The following is a 22,047-nucleotide window of genomic DNA, read 5'->3' as shown; positions in this document are numbered from 1 at the left end:
TCAGCAAATCAAATTAAACTATTTCACCTCCATTTTCATGGATGTGAAGTGACCCTGTCTCTGAGAATTATGCTGCAAAAATACACGCCCTATTGTGGTAAATGCAACAAATTACACATCTTCTAGCGCTGTTTGGCTGGTTTCAGACTCATGGAAAAATTGTCTATTTTTTTAAAATAGGAAAGAATATTAAAAATCGGCATGGATGCCCTTAGTCTGCAATTTTGTCCATGCCTCCATGAATAGTTAAAACCACTGTCACTGCAAATTGTCATTAACTGACAGATCATTGACAAAGTGGCAGAAAATTACGCTGTGGTCCTTATAATAGATACTAGCTTTGGAAAGCAGATTTTTTTTGAGTATGGTAAGAAATGCTATGCTAAGAGTAATTCTACCTAGGGTATAGCTATTATGTTATTTTAAAAGATTTTTCCCAGATTATGAGCCTAGGGAGAGATTAATTCATATCTATGGAGAAAACTCCAAGATAAAAACAAATTACACATGTACAGGTGCTATGTTTTTAACATGATTTTCAAATTAAAACCAAACACCAGATCCTCAGTCCTGCTACAACTGCATTGCAGCGTTCTGACTCCATAAAAATGATGTTTTAACCATCTGGTGGAGGATTCCCCCAGCTTTTGGGGAATTCCCAAATATTGTAGAGCAGCTGTAGAGACTGAGACACCACTCCTTCCCCACTCCCACCTGACCATCTGTGCAGGAGATATTTCCTAGGGAAAGAAGGCAGGGCCACAATGCCATAGTGATACTCAGTCACTGGAAAAGACCCTTTGGGCTATAAGGAGCTGGATGTACGTTACAATAGCTCTTAAGCTTTGTCCACACTGGATTTTTGTTGGTAAAACTTTTGTCATTCAGGGGTGTGAAAAAACCACACCCCCGAACGACAAAAGTTTTACCGACGAAAAGCGCCGGTGTGAACAGCGCTTTGTCAGCTGGAGAGTTTTCCTGCCAACAAAGCTACCGCCTCTTGTTGGGGGTGGAATTTTTTGTGTGGGCATGAGAGCTCTCTCCCACCAACAAAGAGCGGCTACACTGTGAACCTTTTAGCGGCACAGCTGTAGCAGCACAGCTGTGTCACGAAAAGGTGCGTAGTGTAGACATAACCTTAGACTGCCCTAACTTTTGCTGGAACCAAGTTGGTCCCGGGCTGGCCTTAAAATGGAGGGAGGGCATAAAGGTGACATAACGCCCCCCGCCCTCCTAAGCTGAACTGAGTTTACTGTTTATCCTGACCTGCACTTGTCATTTATTAAACTAATAGGTGAAACAAGGACACTGGCAGCACTCATTTATTTAGATGGTTCCAACTATGTGGCTTGACTCTGACCTGAAGGGACTATCTCTAGAGGTTAGATTCTCCATTGGTTTCTTGGTCTCCCTTTGACCTTTCTACTGAGACTTGGTCAGCTCAGCAAAGGTGACATTTAGTGCCAACTATGGTAGTGGTGATTGTTTTAGTAACATGGGCAACTGACCCCTGGGAGCTGGACTGATATCCCACTGATCAGATGACAACAGATTTGTCACTGCACTGTCAAAATACCCAATTGCTTCATTTCAAACAAGGGTCTTGGCAGCCAGCCCTCCTCTTTGCCATTTTTGGAAGATTCATCCTAGCGCTTACTTGAAGTCTTACTGGAACTTCTCAGTTCCATTCCTTCATTATAGCCATATGGTCCTCAAGTCTTTGCTTGAAATGTGGCAACTGGGTATTTTGACATTCCAGAGCCAACAATAGTTAAAAGGAACCTTATGAACATTTGAATTCTACATGTGGAATCATTTATTATGTGGTATATGAACCATTAAGATTACAAGCACTTGCAAAGTGATATATAGAAAACGTATGCCTAGATTACATTCTCACACGTATTTGTCATTTGTTTTTGAGAGGAAGATATTAACACAGCAAAACATGCTACAGGCACAAGTACCTTAGCCAAGTCCTTCAGCATGTTCGGGGGAGGTATGTTTTAATGAAGAAGGAATGAGAGGAGTTACATAATTCCCTGACCAAAGCTCAAAGAGACTAATGGATTTGAAGTTAGATGCCTCTAGGTCAGGGATGCACTTGTCCTGAAATGAGAATAAGAAAACTCCATTAGTGTCATGTTTTTATTTCTTCACAATTTATTCTGGTTTGGAGCCTTGGGAGTCAGAGGCCAACACTTTCCTGTTCATAGAGTACTGAAAAATTAGTGTCAAACTGATCAAGGAGTGAGGGGAAAAACATAAGTACAGGAAATCCAGGGGTCTACCAGGAAACACCCCTGAATGGGGTCCAAATTGTCTTCCATGCTATTTGAATGCCACATAAGGGATTTTCAGGCTGGGATCCTCTTGCCCCCACCCCAAACAAAGGAGTACTGTGGAATATGACTCCCTACTTCTAGTAGTGGAGAGTCTGTGACTGATTATTCTCAACCACTGAAGGGGTAGGGCACTGATATATCTGTTCATAAACACCATCTATTAACACAAGCGTGCTCCAAGTTAAGGTCCCCTTTATCATTCCCAGAAGCTGACCGATCTCCAATAAGACTGAGGATCAATAGCACAGAGGAGTGGTTGGCAGCGTGAGGCTGGTAGCCAGCTGGATGGCTTTTGTCAGAGGACCAAGGAGTTCCATTGTGTTGGGGGAAGGCAAAAAGGGAGCGATCAGAAGCTGAGAGAGCGGAAGAGGGAAAAACTCTGAGGAACACAGTATACACCTTTTCTGGACAACTTGAAGTATAGCTACTTTGATAGTCCTCTGCCTTCCCTTGCATTGAAAGGCAGAGCTGCATCCCACTTTGTAAAACTGCCAGGCAGTTCTAGTGGCAGCTTCCTATTTAATTATTGCTGCAAAATTAAATTTCTTTTGGTAATGAGAATGTTTTATGTATTCCATTGTTGCGTGTGTGCAATATGAAAGAAAAACCACAGCAACACTACTGCAAAAAACACTGTGGTTAAATATAGACACATAATAACCATGTTGCACTGTAAGTTAAAACTAAGCATGCCAGGGCTCAAATAAAAAACTTCTGCATACAGAGATCCAAGGTTGCAGCAAATGGCTTTCATCAGACAAGCTTTGCTACTCCCTACATTTATTTTCAATTGCAAGCTGGACAATTAGAGCCAGATCCTGGGGTTCTGAGGAGCTGCACAGAGCATCAGTCAGGGGTGCGTGTATACAGGTGTCTTAAATTTCCTGCAGCTCTGTGCAGGATTGATCCTCCTGCATCATTTTAGTCTAGAGCTGCATGAGGGCTGTCCTATTTTACATTTTGCTGAAATGCGATTGAGGATTGGTGTCCTGGCCAGGCACCCTTTTTTCCAGTTACACTTTTTCCCCCTCAGATATACTGGTAGCTGGGTGAAGACGAGACTGAAAACTCCTACGCAGGCTACATGCATTTGGAGGTTTCTTCTTAAGTTGTGATCTTCCCTGGACCAGTTAAACCATCTTTAAGGTCAGATTACACACTGCATTACACTGGAGAATATTGCCCGGTATCATTGTCAATAAGGTAATTATTAGCTGTAGCAACACGAAATCACATCTCATTTAGTTCCAATTACACTCTAGCCATAATGGGCAAGATTCTGGCCCCCACTCAGCCCCTACATGTTGGCCCAGTCCAATTCCGTTACATGCTTAATTACACCCACTTAAGGTTATGAAAGGGAGTTTATATTGGTTTAATTTACACTCTGCCTGGGCTATACTAGGAATTTGCATCAGTATAGCTCAGAGATCGGCAACCTTTGGCAAGCGGCCTGCCAGGGTAAGCCCCCTGGCGGGCCGGGCCGGTTTGTTTACCTGACGCGTCCGCAGGTTCAGCCGATTGTGGCTCCCACTCGCCGCGGTTCCCCACTCTAGGCCAATGGGGGCTGCGGGAAGCGGTGCGGGCCGAGGGATGTGCTGGCCGCCACTTCCTGCCATCCCCATTGGCCTGGAGCAGCAAACCACGGCCAGTGGGAGCCGCGATCAGCCGAACCTGCAGACATGGCAGGTAAACAAACCGGCGGGCCGCGGGCCAAAGGTTGCCGATCCCTGGTATAGCTACATCTCTCAGGGGTGGGGATTTTTCAGACCCCTGAGAGACGCAAGTTCCCAGTATAGACCAGCCCTTAGCCTTCTCTGCATTGCACTGGTACATGCATGTAGACATGCTGCATAATATAAACCAGGCTACTCTGGTTATTCATTGGATTAAGTCATACTAATCTAGGCCCCACCAATGCAGCTCATCTACATTAGGGGTTTACACTGATGGAACTAGACTGATACAGTTACATAAGGGAAAATTCTCTAATATAGGCAAGACCTCAGACTCAATGAACCAAATTCCAAAGTGCTGTATTAAAGGGAGTGGCTGTATATTACAAACTGGTCAGGGGTCGTGATCCTAAAGAAGTCTAAATTGATGTAGCATACATATGTATGGAATGAAGGGTCCATGAGCTGAAAGAAGGATTAAATTAAACCTACTTACAGAGTTTATCTACATTTAAAATGCTGCAGCTGCACTGCTGTAGCGCTTCACTGTAGACACTACCTATGCCACCTACCTGAGAGGCAGTAGCTAGGTCAAGAGAAGAATTCTTCTGTCGACCTACCACTGGTCTACATTGGGGGTTAGGTCGGTTTGGCTACATCTCTCTTAGAATCACTTCTGAATTTGGCCCTTATACTTCAGCAGATATTCTCCTAGGCCTGGTCTAGGCAAGGAGTTTACATCGGTGTATCTATGTCTCTCGGGGATGTGAAAAATCTATCCCCCTGGGACACAGTTATTTCAACCTGACCCCTGGTGTTGACAACACTAGGTCAATAGAAGAATCCTTCTGTCGACCTACCTACCCTCTCTCAGGGAAGTGGTTTACCTACACCAATGGGAGAAGCCCTCTCGTTGGCATACATATACTGAAGTGCTACAATGGCACAGCTGCAGCGGCTCAGCTGTGCCTCTATAGCATTTTAAGTGTAGAGAAGCCCTTAGTAAAAGAAATAGATGTCAGATCTGCCCAACAGTATTACATATAATGGCAATCCCTAAGCATCAACTATTTATTTACTTAATGATTCATCCTCTCCTCCATATGTTTATTTAAATAGCCTAACCACATCCATTGTTGCTGATTACAAGCTGGAAATGACTTTACAATGTCATGTTCAATCGACTCTAATCATTCCCACATGGTCTTAGACTACAGAGTTACCACTCATCAGTGAACATTTGCAGAAGAGAATAAATCAGCATTTCACTTGGGATAAACTACTACTGGGGAAATATGTATTTAGAGTTCAATCCAGCACCCAATGACATCTGTTAAAAGACTCCTGGTGACTTCAACAGGCATTAGGCTCAGGCCCTTACAACAAAAAATGCCACAGCTCTTCGAGCACCTTCTGTGTGATGAAATTGTGAAATATCCTTTCAGATGCAATTCTACTCTGAAAACTGACTATGTAAAAAGGGCATCATGGGACTCCATGCTAATTCCCCCTCAGACCAGGTCTAACACTAGGAATTTACTTCGGGATAGCTACATCTCTCAGGGGTATACAAATTCCACACCCTGAGAGACATCGCTATACTGACCTAACCCAGTGTAGACCAGCACTAGCTTGATTGAATAATAGCTACTGCCTCTTGGGGCAGTGGATTACTTACATTGACCTTGTTTAATTAGCTGGTAGCAACAGCTGATTTCCTTTGTTTTCATTCTCAGCTCTTCCCCCGGAAAGAGGGGTGAAAGGGCTTGAGGGTACCCCACAGGAAGGAATTCCCAAGTGCACCCTCCTAGCTCTTCAAAGGGGTTTTTGCATTTGAGTGGTGGCAGCATCTATCCAGCTCAGGTCAGAGAAAAGCTGTAACCTTGGGAGTTTAATACAAGCCTGGAGTGACCAGTATTAATTTGGGAGAAGCCCTCCTGTTGGCATAGGTAGTGACTGCACTGAAGCACTACATGGAGCTGCTGCAGCGTTTTAAGTGTAGGTATACCCAACCCTCAGTGATTCCAGATCAAATGTGTTCAGTTAACAAGTAAAAAGATGGGAGGAGTTTAACTGCCAGCCATGTAAATTCAACCTCGGATCTGAAGTTGATGCTCGGTTCTTTCTGGTTTGAGCATCACCACCAATAATAAAGACTCAGATTCTGAGAGCCAAATTCTGTTCTCATTGTCTTCAGTGGGGTTGCGTAGGTCAGTGGGGTTCTGAGGTCAGAATCTGGCTCTGCAGAGGAAACTAATTAACAATTCCGTTGACAATGCATGAACCAGAATAGAATCCAGCTCTCTTTCCCATAGCTCTGCAGGGCTAACAAGAGTAAAAAGTTATAAAAACATTCTTTTGTCAGTGAGCAGATGTGACACTGGGTACACAGAGGCAGCTAATATTCAGAGTCAGAAGGAGCCATTTTTACATGATTACTTTTTTTCCCACAGCCGCATTAATTATCCATGCTTTTGTAAGCCCATTGTGATGGGAGCAGATACCAGATCCAGCAGACAAGAAGTTGATCCCCTGATCAAGGCTCTGGTGGCTCACAGCTATACCGGGGGAAGGTAGGGCTCCTGACAGAACAGACTCTAGCCACGTGCTGAGCCACACAGGACTTTTTAAGGAGCCCCATCTTTTCAGTACTCTCTTTCACCACACACACACACACACATAATGGCCTTTTGAGACATTGCTTCACCTACACATCAGGAAAGATGAACTACAAGGGTATGTCTATACTTACCTCCGGGTTCGGCGGTAAGCAATCGATCTTCTGGGATCGATTTATCGCGTCTTGTCTAGACGCGATAAATCGATCCCGGAAGTGCTCGCCGTTGACGCCGGTACTCCTGCTCTGCGAGAGGAGTAAGCGGAGTCGACGGGGGAGCCTGCCTGCCGCGTGTGGACCCGCGGTAAGTACCTTGTATTTCGAACTAAGGTACTTCGACTTCAGCTACGTTATTCACGTAGCTGAAGTTGCGTATCTTAGTTCGAACTGGGAGGTTAGTGTGGACCAGCCCCAAGATTCCAAACCCCCTCTCAGTTGCTGAAAACCTGTTCCTGATCTAGATCTAGCTGATATAAACATTCTGGCCTCTCATCCATCCACCTCCCTCAGTTATGGCAAACTCTTTACATGTAAAGAATATTATTTTATTCTTCCCCGCATCTCACGACTCACTTTTCCATACCACTGTGATGCTGGTAAACCAAGTGCCAGCTCTGGCCAAGGCTGCAGGCATTAGCTAAGAACTTACAAACTCATAGTTGGAAACCAAACCAGCTCACCTGTATGTTAGTTTTGTTCAAGAAAGGTATTAGTCTTATAAGAATGTATTTAGTGTTTAGACTCTATGAAATGCTTGCTGCATGCATTGATCTCACTTGTAATGTCTGAATTCCATGCTATAAGGAAATATGTAAGTTTTTCTTTATAACTTGGGAAACGTTTGCTCTGAACTTGTTAACCCAGGCATGGGAATCATCCTCCCCCTCCCCATCCAAGAGGACTATCAATAGTTAAGCTAGGGTTACCATACGTCCGGCTTTTCCCGGACATGTCCGGCTTTTTGGTGCTCAAATCCCCGTCCGGGGGGAATTGCCAAAAAGCCGAACATGTCCGGGAAAATGCCGGCATCCCTGCCCCAGTCCCCTGCTTACCTGAGCGGCTCCGGCAGGCTGCGAGCTGCAGGCAGATTCCCCGCTGCGGCAGCGGCTGCTGCTGCTCCCCCCAGACACCTCAGCTCTGTGTAGCTGAAGAGCCGAGCTGCCCTAGCGCTACCAGCTTCACGGTTTGCCGGGCAGCCCTTTTTGCGTGGCTGGGAGGGAGGAGGAGGGGGAATGTGGGGTGCTCAGGGGAGGGGGCAGAGTTGGGGCGGGGACTTTGGGGAAGGGGTGGAGTTGGGGCGGGGCCGGGGCAGAGTTGGGGCAGGGCCGGGGCCAGGGCCCCATGGAGTGTCCTCTTTTTAAAAACCTTTAATATGGTAACCCTAATTAAGCCTTTTTAATTGCCCCATCCACCCCAGGGAGAAAAGTATCTGCAGAAGGTCTCCCATTGGTCTGAATGCTGGAAGAGGGAAATAAATATATCAGGGGTAGCCAAACTGCGGCTCGGGAGCTGCATGAGGCTTTTTTACGGTTAAAGTGCAACTCAAGGAGCCCTCCATGGCCACCGACCCCATCCCCCACCTAACAGACTGGGGGAGGGAGTTTGGTGCTTCTGCCCTGTGGCGGGGATGGTAGGGCTCGGGGCTTCTGTCAGAGACGACTGGTGCGTGCTGAGAGAGTGGGGGGAGGGGCACAATTTAAAGGTTCCCCGCCAACAGCTTGAGTCATGCCCCACACAGGCATGCCCCCCTCTTACTCTCAGTAGCCCTTCCCTGCAGCTCCCAGGTGTTTGCTGCAGTCTCTCCCCACAGCTGTTCCCAGCTTGCTGGCTCCAGCAGCTGTTGTGCAGGGAGGGGGCCCTATGGCACCATGTGACTGAGCGGGGCCAGCAAACCCTGGCAAAAATATGGGGGGGGGGGCACGTGACCCCATGTGCCTCCCCACACATCGTCTCTGGCTTTTGCCCACTGCAGAGGGGGGTCTCAGCGTTTCAGCCCCATGGGGCACACCTGTTGGGGTTCGGGGCTACAGCAGAAGCAGGACTGAAGCCCAGAGACCCTTCCCTCCTCCCCACAGGACTGAAGCCTGGAGCCCTGGCAGAGGCCTCTCACGGGGCTGAAGCTCCGAGACAGCTCCGAGACAGCCCAGCAGGTGTGCCCTGGCTCTTGAATTTCTGAAGACTGTCATATGCGGCTCGGAGGGTCTGTAAGTTTGGCCACCCCTGAAATATATAGTGGACATGAAGATTTTTCATTTCTTTGCTGTTTGAACTCACACAGGTCCAGAGACACTAAACTGAAGCCAGAGATCGTTCCCTGGGTTTGCCCTGAAATGCACTTTGAATTAACAGGTCTCTACAACTCTGTCACTCTTAGGATTTAGGGCTTGGCTACACTTACAAGTTAGAGCGCACTAAAGCAGCCCAGTGCGCTCTAACTCATGACACATCCACATTTGCAAGGCATGTAGAGCACTCTGACTCCGCAGCTAGAGCACTCCTGGTACTCCACCTCGGCAAGTGGAATAACGTGTGATGCGTCCCCGCTGGAGCACCGCAGCGCGAGTGTGGACGCCCTGGTCTGTTAATGCGCTCTGATCGGCCTCCAGAAGTATCCCAGGATGCCATGCCTGTTCTAGCCACTCTGGTCATCACTTTGAACTCTACTGCCCTGCCCTCAGGCGACCAACTGCCAGACCTGGCCTTTAAATTCTCTGGGAATTTTGAAAATCCCCTTCCTGTTTGCTCAGCCAGGCGTGGAGTGCTCTCAGCAAATCTTTCAAGGTGACCATGCCTCCATGTGCCAGGTGATTCCAGTATGGAGCAATGGCGAGGTGCTGGACCCCATCAGTGTTTGGAGGGAGGAAGCTGTCCAGTTCCAGCTGCGCTCCAGCCATAAGAATTACAATACCTTTGGGCAGATATCAAGGGACATGATGGAAAGGGGCCATGACCAGGACGCACTGCAGTGCAGGGTTAAAGTGAAGGAGCTGTGGAATGCCTACCACAAAGCCCACGAGACAAACCGCCGCTCCGGTGCTGCCCCTGTGACCTGCCGTTTCTACAAAAAGCTGGATGCGATACTTGGGGGTGACCCCACCGCCACTCCAAGTACCGCCATGGACACTTCAGAGCCCAGTTCAACAAGGCAGGAGGAGGAAGAGGAAAGCAGGAGCTAGAGTGCTGAGGAGCAGGAAGACACCCCGGCATCCCTAGATGCATGCAGCCAGGAGCTGTTTTCAAGCCAGCAAGAAGGTAGCCAGTCGCGGCGGCCGGTGCTTGGGGAAGGATAAACACCAGAGGAGGTTCTCGGTAAGCAGCTTTTATTTTGGAAAGGAAGTTATTCGGTGCGGGCTCTTGGGGTGAGGAGGGTTAGGGCTGCATGCATGCCTAGATCCGGAATAGGACGTTGATGTGCGCTCTCACATCACGGTAATCGGCCTCAGTGATCTCTTCAAAGGTCTCATCCAGAACTTGGGCAATGTGCTTGCGCAGGTTTCTTGGGAGAGCCACTGTGGTCCTTGTCCCAGTCAGGCTAACATGTCCACGCCACTGTGCTGTGAGGGGTGGAGGGACCATTGCTGAACACAGGCAAGCTGCATATGGGTCAGGGAGGAAGCCGTATTGTAGTAGAAGACCCTCTCTTGCTTCCCAGGTCACCCTCAGCAGCGAGGTATCTTCCAGGACGAACTCCTGTTGAAAATGTGGGGACAGTGTTCAGTATAGGTGCCCCCTGCAGCTGTTGGCTCTCCCCAAGGCACAGAAACCCAGAGGGCAGTACAACCCTGAAACAATCAGTCCCCCTTACCCCTGTGCTTACTCACCATTTTGGGGCTCCCGTGGGTTATGTGCGCTTGCTTTTGGATGGGCAAATTATGTTATTGTGTAGACTGTGTTTGCCCTCCTTAAATACGGGGGAATCATTGCTCTGTCTGGTGTGAACAATGCTGCCTCTGTTAAGTGTTGCATTTTGCCTTTACAGATGCAACCCTGAGATCGCAGCCGTCCGTCTTATCACCGGCCGAGAGGCTGCAAAGAATCAGGAAAAGACCACATAGAAGCAAAGAATCATAGAATGTCAGGGTTGGAAGGGTCCTCAGGAGGTCATCTAGTTCAACCCCCCCGCTCAAAGCAGGACCAATCCCCAGACAGATTTTTGCCCCAGATCCCTAAATGGCCCCCTCAAGGATTGAATTTACAACCCTGGGTTTAGCAGGCCAATGCTCAAACCACTGAGCTATCCCTCCCCGAAGGAGACATGCTGCATGAAGTAATGCAGCACTCTAAAAGTGCAGGAGTGGAGGGAGAGCGAAAGGAGAATACACCAGCAGAATGAGGAGCGCTGGCACAAAAGCGCGGTGCTCTGGCAGCAAAGCACAGAGCAGCTGATAAGCATCATGGAGTGTCAAGCCGACTCTCTCCAGGCGGTCGTAGGCATGCAGGCGGAGCACTACCGCACCCGCGCCCGCCCCCCCTGCAGCCCTTGTCCCAAAACTCTTTCCCTTGTGCCCCCATGTCACCTCCAACCCACATTCCCCAGCATCCAGGTTCTTACTGCCACCAGCTGCCTCCAACACCTGTAGCTTCAACACCCAGCCTTGAAAACTACGACCCTTACCCACTGCACTCAACCCCCATCACCATGCAGTATAGCCATCCTGAAGCACAGCACTCATTGCACAGCACTCCAGACAGGAAGGCTGAGTATGATAACAGGACATATGCAAATCTGTGATTGTACCGTTCCCCACCCCACCCCCTTACCCTGTTTCCCAAGCAGTTGTGTTTCTTTTCAATAAATGGATTTTTTGGCTTTGAAAACATTCTTTATTATTGCATAAAGTAAAAGATACCTTAGCCCAGGAAAGCAACAGGCACTGCAAGTCAGCATAGCGCAAACAGATTCCTACTAACATTGGAACCACTGAACTTCACTCCCGTGCAGGGCACCAAACATTACTGGTGGCTTTCAGCCTCAAATTGCTCCCTCAAGGCATCCCTAATCCTTGCAGCCCCACGCTGGGCCCCTCTAATAGCCATGCTCTCTGGCTGTTCAAATTCAGCCTCCAGGTGTTGAACCTCCGAGTTCCATGCCTGAGTGAATCTTTCATCCTTCCCTTCACAAACGTTATGGAGGGTACAGCACGTGGATATAACCACGGGGATGCTGTCATCGGCCAAGCCCAGCTTCCCATACAGAGAGCACCTTTAAACGGTCAAAAGCACACTCCACAGTCATTCTGCACCAGCTCAGCCTGTTGTTGAACCACTCCTTGCTGCTGTCAAGGCTCCCTGTGTAGGGTTTCATGAGCCACAGCATTAAAGGGTAAGCAGGGTCTCCAAGGATCGCAATGGGCATTTTGAGTTCCCCTACGGTGATCTTCTGGTCTGGGAAAAAAGTCCCAGCTTGCAGCTTCCTGAACAGTCCAGTGTTCCGAAAGATGCATACATCATGCACCTTTCAGGGCCAGCCTGCCTTAATGTCAATGAAACGCCCACAGTGATCCACAAGTGCCTGGAGAACCATAGAAATACCGCTTGCAATTAATGTGCTTGGAGGCTAGATGGGCTGGTGCCAGAGTTGGAATATACGTCCCATCTATCACCCCTCCGCAGTTAGGGAAACCCACTTGTGCAAAGCCAGCCTGTAGAGGAGCCGACTCACCCCTGCGGCACCTCCTGCTGGTCGTCTACGGGAATTAGCTCATTTCAACGTTGGAGCGCCCTCTGCAGGCCGGTGGTCCGCCTGTCCTCCGGCCCCGTGTCCCTCCCAGACCCCAGTGCCCTTTTATCTGGGGTGCTGCCCCCTGGCAGTACACCCCTCAGTACTAGGGTCTCCCCTCCCCAGGGAACCCCCACCCACTATCCCTACCTCACTTCAGAATCAGGCCACTACTAGTCACCAACTAGCCCCCGCTCCCTGAGGCAGACTACAGTATAGGCCACTCATCACAGGCAAGGTTGGGTTTGGACCTGCTGCCTTGGCCTACCCCTGGGCTGCCCTCTGCAACCCCCAGTACCCCTTGGCCTTCTGCTAGGCCACAGCCTGGGGCTTTCCAGGCTGGAGCTCCCCAGCTCCTCAGCCTTTCTCCAGCCCTGCTCCACTCAGGTACCCTGTCTCTAGCTCCCTGCAGCCAGGCCCATCTCCCTCTACAGCTAGAGAGAGACTGCTTGGCCTCTGGCTCACAGCCTTTTTATACAGGCCAGCTGGGGCCTGATTGGGGCGTGGCCCAACTGCAGCCACTTCCCAATCAGCCCAGCTTAGCAGCTCCCAGCCACCACCTTCCCCCAGCGCTGTTTTAAGCCCTTCAGGGCAGGAGCGGGTGTCCACCCCGCTACACAGCCACAATGTCATGCACGTTACCCAGAGTCATGGTTCTTCTGAGCAGGATGCAATTAATGGCCCTGCAAACTTGCATCAACACGATTCCAACGGTAGACTTTCCTACTCCAAACTGGTTAGCTGTCTGGAGTTGCCAGCTTCCAGATTGCAATAGCCACCCGCTTCTCCACAGGCAAGGCAGCTCTCAATCTCGTGTCCTTGCGCCGCAGGGTGTCGGCGAGCTCCTCACACAGTCCCACGAAAGTGAATTTTCTCATACGAAAGTTCTGCAGCCACTGCTCATCATCCCAAGCCCAAAAGTGGTGTTCCACGGTGGTAAGCATGTCCGTGAATGCCACAAGCAATCTCGTGTCATATGCGTTACTCGAGTTGATATCATCGTCGGAGTCCTCACTGTCAGTTTGGATATTAAGGAGTAACTCGACTGCCAAACGTGACATGCTGGCGAGACCCATCAGCATATTCCTCAGCAGTTCAGGCGCCGTTCCCACAGACCGAAAAGGGAAGACAGAGCGTGCAGCACAAAAAACATTGAAAGATGGCACCAAAAGTGGATGGAAGCAGAGGGATTGCTGGGATGCAAAGCAATGCATCATGGGGCGTTGGGACAGAACTCAGAATACCCGCATCCCTCACCCCCTTCCCACAAGCCACAGCGCCAGAATGGGAAGAGGTGCTCTGTGGGATAGCTACCCATAATGCACCGCTACCAATGCCGCTGCAAGTGCCACAAATGTGGTCACGCCAGTGCGCTTGCAACTGTCAGTATGGACAGACTGCAGCGCTTTCCCTACTGAGCTCTATGAAGGTTGGTTTAACTCAAAGCGCTCTACATTTGCAAGTGTAGCCATGCCCTTAGATTGCAACTCATTGTGTGCATATATTTGCTTGCTTTAAGCTGTAAATAACTTTCTTATTTATGTTTCCTAGTTAATAAATCTTTAGCTACTTTGTTACTGTATTGGCTACAGGCGTTGTCTTTCGTGTAAGATTTACAGTCCCAATTGATCTGGGGTAAGCGACTGGCACCAGAATCAACCTGAATATTTTGTGATTTTTGGTGTAAATGACCTTTTATCACTAAGTCCAGCTTGGAGAGTCTAAGGAGACTGTCTGTGACTCCATGGTAAGGTTATAGTGATCCACGAGTTCACATTTGTCACTGGCTTGGTGAAATCTAATTATAGAATTTACCACTAGGTTGGGGTATCTGCCCTGGTTTTGAAAGTCTGCCCTGAGGTAGGCACTCACGGTCATGAGCCACTCCAGACAACATGACAACCACATTACAACAATGACAGACAGTATCTTTCTCATCATGAGACCGACTCTTCCTCGTGTGTTTCTGTGACAACTGAGATCATGTGAGGCACCTGAGCTAATAGTCCCCTCCTGATAGAAGCAGGAGATGAGGGCTAGTGACAGGCATTCTCAGTGAGAGGTCCTTGGCTATCCAATTTGCTCCCTCTCCTGCCTCGAGCCCAGACAAACTTCTAGATCGACCTGTTTGCCCATGCTTTTTCTGGAGAGGGATGGGATGATTAGGTGCTGACTGAGGGGCAGTGGAGACCGGGTTGGGAGAAGTCAACTAGGGTTTGGAAGATACTGTTGTAGTTCTGTGATTTTTCTCTTGTATGATTTACAGGCCGGGTTGAGTGCCCCGTGTTAATATTTTATTGGAACTGTTTTATATAAACGTTGTGATGTACCTAGAGCCTAGAATAGATGCAGTGAAAAAATATGAAAAATAAATAAATCATCCACAGCCCATGCAGATATCACATCCTCCAATCCTTAGATGGTTTGTGGACGTGGCCTGACACCCCACATCTTATTTCATAAAGGGCTCCATAAAATCTAGAGCCAGTCTGGGCTAAGGAACATGTGATATGGTACCAGATCCTCACATGGTATAAACCACTATAGCTCAATTATCTCCAATATCACACTACGTCAAATTACATCAGCTAAGGATCTGGCTTTTAATTTCTCCCACAACTACTCTCATAACTTCAGGCGAATTCAGTGAACTCCCTATGTTCTCTCATATCTTTTGGCATCTACAATAAGCTTTCTAGCATCTCTTAACAATTTCAGTCATTTTGCTGAGCTCCCCTAGCACGTCTCAAACCTTTAGCTTCCTTTGCTCTTCTCTCAGCATTTAGGTGGTTAAAAGCAAATATTTTTGCCAAATTTGTCTGGAATTGGTTGAGCCTGATTTGGAATTACAGAAGCCCCCAAAAATGCTGTGGTTTTGGATCAGGCTTTTATCTCTTTTAAGTAAACAAACAAAACCCCACTTTAATTTAGAGATACAATTTCCAGGCCATTATTGTCAGAATGCAGATGAAAGGCTTTGCGGTATTAAAAAACAAAATCTAAATAAGAAGCAGCAGAATTCAGCAGAATTAAGAGTGGGGCTCTGCCTGCCTTTGATATGACATTCCAACAGAGTGTTCTGGTTTCTCCCAGCATCCAGTGCATATGAGCAGGTTTCTAAATAAAGTGGAGAAGAAATTCCACTCACCAGTCTGACTGTTCTTTAAATGACAATGTTGGGAGGTTAAAGTCGGTGAGCAAATTTGAAATCCATGTTAAAGTGAGCAATTGCATAAAACTCTTCCTCAATGCTGGCACAGTTCATTGCACATAGTTTCATATCACTAGTCCATCTGTTCTAAATACTCAAAGTAAAGATAGAAAGTTTTCAAAATAAATGGCTTAGAGTAACAAATGCAAACTCTGCATCCTTCCAGAAAATCTGTTTATTCTTGCTTCAGTCAGCTTCCTTTCAGTATTCATTAAGGCAAGGATGCTCTATGCTAATTCAACAATAAATACTGAAAGTCTAGACTTCAGCTGAAGGAGTAACATAAATCCACTTGAATCTACTTGCTCTTAATTAAGATACTTGCCATCCACACCTGGTTGCCTTTTGGAACAGTAAATTAATAACCGATGTTTATCAAGAGAATACAAACATTCCTTTAAACACTTGCTCTTTGCCTTTGTTGCACTTTATCTTTCACAAGATAGTTATTTATCATTTGGTTTGAACCCCTGTGTTCAGTTTTCAGCAGGGCAATACCAGTCTAACATCAACTTAAGAATGTGGAAAAGTAATCTATATTAATGGACTATATTCTCATTATGAATATGAACCCCATCTAGTGGTCAAAATATATTTATATAAAATAAGGCAGGCCAGCGCACATGACAATACTAAAAAGAATACTCAAAAACTAAATCTCAACAGCCTCTAAACGTAAGGAGAACAATCCACCAGTGAATTCAAATGCAGTGTTAGAATTTTACAGATAGCGTGTCTTTCAAAAAAGAAGCCTAAGGCTTAATTATGGAGGATGAAAAGTGATTTTTGCATGTGAATTATGATACAGTACTCAGTACAGACAAATGCACAAATACAGCAGGACAAACTAAAGTACTATAGACCTTATGTCTATAGGAAAGAGATGTTGGACAAAATTTCAAAAAAAGGGCACCTAATGTTTGGCTCCTAAATACATATTTAGGCACCTAAATCAGTGGCCTGATTTTCAAAAGTGCTGAGCACCCAGGAACTCCCACTGACTTCAAGGCATTTTTGTGCTTTTAGACTCCTCAAATACATTCTGCTCGCTTAGAGTGAATTTCTGTCACTGCTCCTTACCTCCCCACCCCCCATCATCTGTGCAGTTCCCCTGTGCAGTGAGCCAGGAAATGGAGAGGCCATACCAGGGGGCTACAGACTATGTTGTGTAGACTATGGAGTTGAGTGCCATAGCAGTCTACTTATCGTAACACATATGAAGGAGAAAGGGTGGTGGCTGGACCAGAGGAGAAGTGAATAGTAGGTCTCCAAAATGCCCACAGCCACTGACGACAAATCCTGGATGGAGGATGCAACCCCATGGGCTGGACTAGCGATCCTGCAGTGGCTATATGGATGTCCAGCACCCTGCCACCAAATTGGGTAGGAGAATTTCATCCCACAGTGGTAATATATACACATCACTTGCATTGGTGTGGATGGCCAAATTCTTGCGATTCTGGGACAGTCCATGCCAGAGTGGGAACTCTGCTACCCTTTTACAGAATACAGTTTGCACTGCCCAGGTCTTCTTGCTGGTGCAGAAAGGCCCCACCCTTCTCCTGGCCCTCCAGCTCTGAGGAGTCACTACCCCTACAGTGCTAAACTCTTCTGGTGCTTTCACTCAGGATACATCTGCACTGCAAATGAAGGTGTGATTGCAGCATAGGTACGCATACCTGGGCAAGCTTTAATCTAGCTGGCATGGATAACAGTGGTAGTGAGGACATGGCAGCACAGGTCATCCAGTCCAATACAAGCCCACTGTGGACTCTGGTATGTACTCAGGTTGCTGACCCTCACCAGGATCCGTGATCCTATGTTGTCACTGCTACTGTTAGCTATGCTTACTAGGTTAAACTAGCATTCTATGCATCCCATAAAGTGGGCTGTAGCCCACGAAAGCTTATGCTCAAATAAATGTGTTAGTCTCTAAGGTGCCACAAGTATTCCTGTTCTTTTTGCTGATACAGACTAACACGGCTGCTCCTCTGAAACCTAGCATGACTATGTTAACCTCACACCTTCAGCATAGATTTCTACATCTTGAGGTATTCGCTGGTGGCAAAAGCAGGATTTTATACTCTATGTGGGCCAGCCAGTAGAGGGAGACATAATCTCATATATTTAGATGAGGATTGTAGCGGGTGGTTTCAAAAAACTTCCACGAAGCATTTCTCCTCTTAATAAATTAATAAACAATAGCACAGACTATTACGTGCATTTCCAATGTAAAACAGAGTCTATAGAGCTATAATAATTTAAAATAACAAGTCTTCAAAATGATTGTTATTGCTAATAATTTTTTAATATTATATAAAAATTCTTTTACTCTCAAACTGTTTCTTCCACCTATTCTGGGAAAGTTATATTCAGCAATGTATTAGTCATTGCTTAATTATCGTTAAGAAGTCTTATTAATATGTATGTATGAAGATCTATCTGGCAGGAATGCATTTTAATGATGTCGCTGAAAGGCAACAAGCTATAATTTCAAGAAGAGTGTTATGTCATGACTAAACAATAGCAAACTCATTAAAGCAGCCCAGAAATAGTGTGCTGGGTGGAAGTAAAAATTCAAATCCATTTTAATATTTTAATTACAATCTTAATTAGAAAATGTTTAGACATCTTGCCTGCATAGTTAGAGAATCAAATGATTTAGAAATATCCCTGCTGGTAAAAGTATTTAAAATGTAGTCTACAGCTTCCAGTCCCATTATTGGCAGCCTGTGTAAAACCCAAATATGAAAGGAACAGTTGGAAACTAAACATTTTGTGGCCCATTAATTAGTCTCAATCAAACTTAGAATTTTTAAGTAATTAAAACACGAGGCCTACAATCTCAGCAGAAAATAACTAGAGGCTCCAGTGCATAGGCTGTAGTTCCATATAAGTAAATAACAGTCTACACTTTAAAATCAAGGACACGGTATACAGCAGTGGTTTTCAACCTTTTTTCATTTACAAACCCCAAAAAATGTTGAATGGAGGTGCAAACCCTATGGAAATCTTAGACATAGTCTGTGGAGCCCCAGAGGTCCGCGGACCACAGGTTGAAAACCACTTATATACATCATATGCAACAGCATCTATTTTCTGTACCCAATATGGGTGCTTTACCTTTTATGTAGCTTTTTGTGATGGATATCTGCTTCTTCTCCTAAGGTAAATCATCAACACTTAACATAACCCTACCCAGTGCTTTCTGAACAACTCCACTAAATCTAAGGAGGCAACATGCCTAAATACAAACATAAAAGGGCAAGAAGAAAATAGAACAGCAAGAGAGCTAATGAAGGGAGAGAGGTTGGGGAGAGAATGAGAAGGAAAGCAGGGAACAGAGAAAAGAGAGGCATAGAAGACCAGGAGAGGAGAAAACAAGAACCTGGGATTTACAGAGAGGGTACTTACCAAACTGTCAAGTTGTGACACTATGAATAGTGAGGGATATCACAGAAGCATGGATGAGAGTTCAAGTGTGTCACTGAAACACATAGTGAAATCCTTCATGTAAAATTTAACTGCCTTGGACTGAATACAAAACAATGCAAAAAAAAAAAAAAAGTGCAACTTGGCTGATCTGTACTTGAATTGGCAAGGGGTGAAATGGAAAAAGGAGACAGAGAAGGGCAGTGAGTCAGAATTAAATAGGGAGAGAAGGGACGAGGGAACTGATGGAGATGGCACAGTGAGAAATAAGGTGACAAGGATTTGAGGCGGGATAAGAGAAGAGAGGACAAAAGAAAATAGACACAGGAAGACAAAAGGACACAGAGGAGAACAGATAAAGAGGAAAAGCAGGTGGAGATGAAGGTAGAGACAAAAAAGAGAAGGCATTTTAATAGCCCATGTAGAGACCTCTGCAGATCAGGCCAGGCAATAAGCAAAAGTGAAGGCTAGGTGGCTTCCTCTGTTACCCATGCTGAACATTTGGGAGAGACTGTCACACATCTGCCACGAGCTTTGCTGGGGTGAGGGGTCAGTCTGTGGCCGAACAGGGGCAGATTAGAGGTAAAAGCTGGGGGGCAGGGTAGCTGGGCATGGCACCTGCTCGCTGGGCCTCTGTGGATGGCGTCGTGCTGCCTCTCCCAGCTGCACTATCAGAGAGAGACAGAGCTCAGATCCTGCGGCTCCCAGCACAGGCCCCTGCAGCCAGGCTCCAGGAGAATCCCCTCAGCTGGGAGGAGTACAGTACAGGGCCTATGCCCCACAGCTGACCAGCTATGGCCCCACCCCCAGAGGACAGCGCGAGCAGACACAGGGGCGGGATCCTGGCAGTGACTGGCGTGTGCAGGCCCCGGATTCGCTCTCTGGGGCACGCGGGGCGGGCTGTGGGGCAGCAGTTTGGGGCGGCTGAGGTAGGAGGCCCAGGCGCGAGCTCCCGAAGGCGGCGGGGGGAGGGGCCGTGTCCCAGGCCAGCGGGGGCCTCGCTCGAGGAGTGCTGAGCCCCGCTGAGCGGCTGCAAGGGACGGGGCCTGTGGGGGGAGGGGCGGTAGGGCCCGCCCGGACCAGACGCGACGCTGTGACTTTCGCTCGGAGCGAAGCTTTGCTGGGGGCGGGGCGGGTTAGAGGTCGAAGGTCGCGGGGCGAACCTGGGCATGGCCGGGTCCCGCTGCCGCCCAGAGCCTGGCTCCGAGCTCGCTGCGCCCAGGGGCCCGTGAGAGGGTCTGCGGGCTCCCCCGGTGCGTTCTCCGGCCGCCCCCTCACGGCACCCGGCCCGGCGCCCTTCCCTGCCGGGAAGCCTCTCTGCGCTGCGGGGGGGAGAGCAGAGCAGGTGCCGGGGATACGCGCCTGCACCAGCCCGGCTGCGCTAGCGCTTCCCGCGCCCAGCATTCAGGCCCGGCTTCTGCGGCCGATTTCCGGGGGCGCTGGGCACCCGGCAGAGCAGCCGTGGGGGCGGGGGTGGTTGCTCAAGGCGGGGTCAGTTCCCTGCATTGCTCAGACTTCCTGTGTGGTGGGGCCGCTCCCAGCTGTACAATGGGCAGGGTCAGTGCCCTAGTAGGGTCAGCTTTATGGGGTGGGAGCCACATATGAACGGCCATAGGGGGTCGGACCAAGGGTCCGTCTAGCCCAGTGGTTCCCAAACTTTAACAACCTGTGAACCCCTTTCACTGAAATGTCAAGTCTCGCGAACCCCCTCCTAAAAATGAATGTTTCCAGGGATTTTCTCCTTTACCTGAGTATAAATTATAAAAGCAGTGATCTTGGAAATATAAAATTTGTTTTTATGACATGCTTATTACACACTATTTATTATTATTATTATTTATCATTACAGTATTTTTATTACATTATGAAAACAGCAACACTCTTTCAAAATCTCACTTTCGTACTTTGTATCACTTTGAATAAGCCTGTTATAAGACAAGGCTCCTATGTTTCATCAAGGAGCATCAGATGTGAAACAGCAGGAAGGTATTTAAGAAGCCAGCTCAAGTCATTCCTCCTACAGAAGCATTCAGGTCTTGAGCAGTCCTGGCAAACAACGCACGTTACAACAAAGCTTAAACTTGTTCTTTATAATAATTTTAGAAACAATACTAGCTGCCTATTTAATTTTAAAAACAGCAAAAAATATCCAGCTCCATTTCCATTTCTTATAAGGAGTCCTGACGTTTAAATCTCCTCAGTGTGATTGATAGGCTTGCTTTGATCTGCTTAGCTCTTGGAAGTCCAGGGGTGCCGGGCTGCTGGCCCCCTGCTGTCCGAGGTCCCTAGGGACAGCTCTGTCCGCCATTAGGGATTTTTTTCCTGAGAACCCCCTGTAACATTTCGCGAACCCCCAGGGGTTCACGAACCCCAGTTTGGGAACCACTGGTCTAGCCCCTCTGGTAGGGGCTAGTGTCAGGTGCTCCCAGGGACGGATCAGAACAGGCAATAAAGTATGTAAAAGACATGTTAAAAAAGCAGGCCCCTAGTGTGGAGCAGGGCTAGCTCACACCCTGTTGTTCCTCAACCTCATGTCCAGCCCCGATACACGGTGGCGGGACCTCCTACCACCTGTTGAGGGTGAGAAGCCCCAGTGGGACAGCCTATATTCCACCTTGGTCCCAAGGCCCGCCAGGGGTATCAGCTGGCGGCTCCTTCATGGGGCCGTGAGCACGGGCATGTACTTGGCGCAGTTTACCCCTGTCCCGGACACCTGTCCATTCTGCGGCTTGAGGGAGACCCTGGCTCACGTTTATTTGGATTGCGCCAGGTTGCAGCCCCTACATCGGCTCCTCACCAATATTATGTTGCGTTTTTGGTTGCACTTTTCCCCTCACCTTCTCATTTACGCACTCCCTATCCGTGGCCCCACTAAGTCACGGGACCTCGTGGTCAACTTCCTCTTGGCCCTGGCTAAACTGGCCATTTATAAAACCAGGGAGAGGAGGTTGGCCGATGGAGGCTTCTGTGACTGTGGGGCCTGTTTCCGGTCCTCTGTCCGTTCACGTATCCGGGCAGAGTTCCTCTGGGCGGCGTCCACTGGCTCC

At 47.8% G+C, this 22,047-nt stretch overlaps 1 protein-coding gene and 1 long non-coding RNA gene across 4 annotated transcripts in view; one reads left to right on the top strand and one right to left on the bottom strand.

The window, feature by feature from the left end:
- The window catches only part of LOC113407456, a 27,411-nt gene extending 7,169 nt beyond the window's left edge, over window positions 1–20,242 (bottom strand). For both annotated transcript variants that reach the window (XR_003369989.1, XR_003369988.1), the window contains exons 1-3: window positions 20,164–20,242; window positions 18,983–19,055; window positions 1,968–2,109 (exon numbers count right to left, since the gene is read on the bottom strand). This is a non-coding gene — a long non-coding RNA (uncharacterized LOC113407456). The remainder of the gene's footprint in view (window positions 1–1,967; window positions 2,110–18,982; window positions 19,056–20,163) is intronic.
- The window catches only part of LOC112115957 (methylcrotonoyl-CoA carboxylase beta chain, mitochondrial-like), a 22,837-nt gene continuing 20,550 nt past the window's right edge, over window positions 19,761–22,047 (top strand). Inside the window, exon 1 of one of the 2 annotated variants that reach the window (XM_026656005.1) lies at window positions 19,761–19,929. The gene's annotated coding sequence lies outside the window, so the exon portion shown is untranslated. Of the gene's footprint in view, window positions 19,930–20,171; window positions 20,254–22,047 lie in introns of those variants that run through there. The other variant, XM_024213200.2, reaches the window with a different exon arrangement.

Source organism: Terrapene carolina, unplaced genomic scaffold (genome assembly GCF_002925995.2).
Source record: "Terrapene carolina triunguis isolate 2854851 unplaced genomic scaffold, T_m_triunguis-2.0 Scaffold211, whole genome shotgun sequence".
In the NCBI taxonomy this organism is placed as follows: domain Eukaryota; kingdom Metazoa; phylum Chordata; order Testudines; family Emydidae; genus Terrapene; species Terrapene triunguis.
The sequence above is the reverse complement of the archived record's forward strand: the minus strand, read 5'-3'. Positions and strand labels throughout refer to the sequence as shown.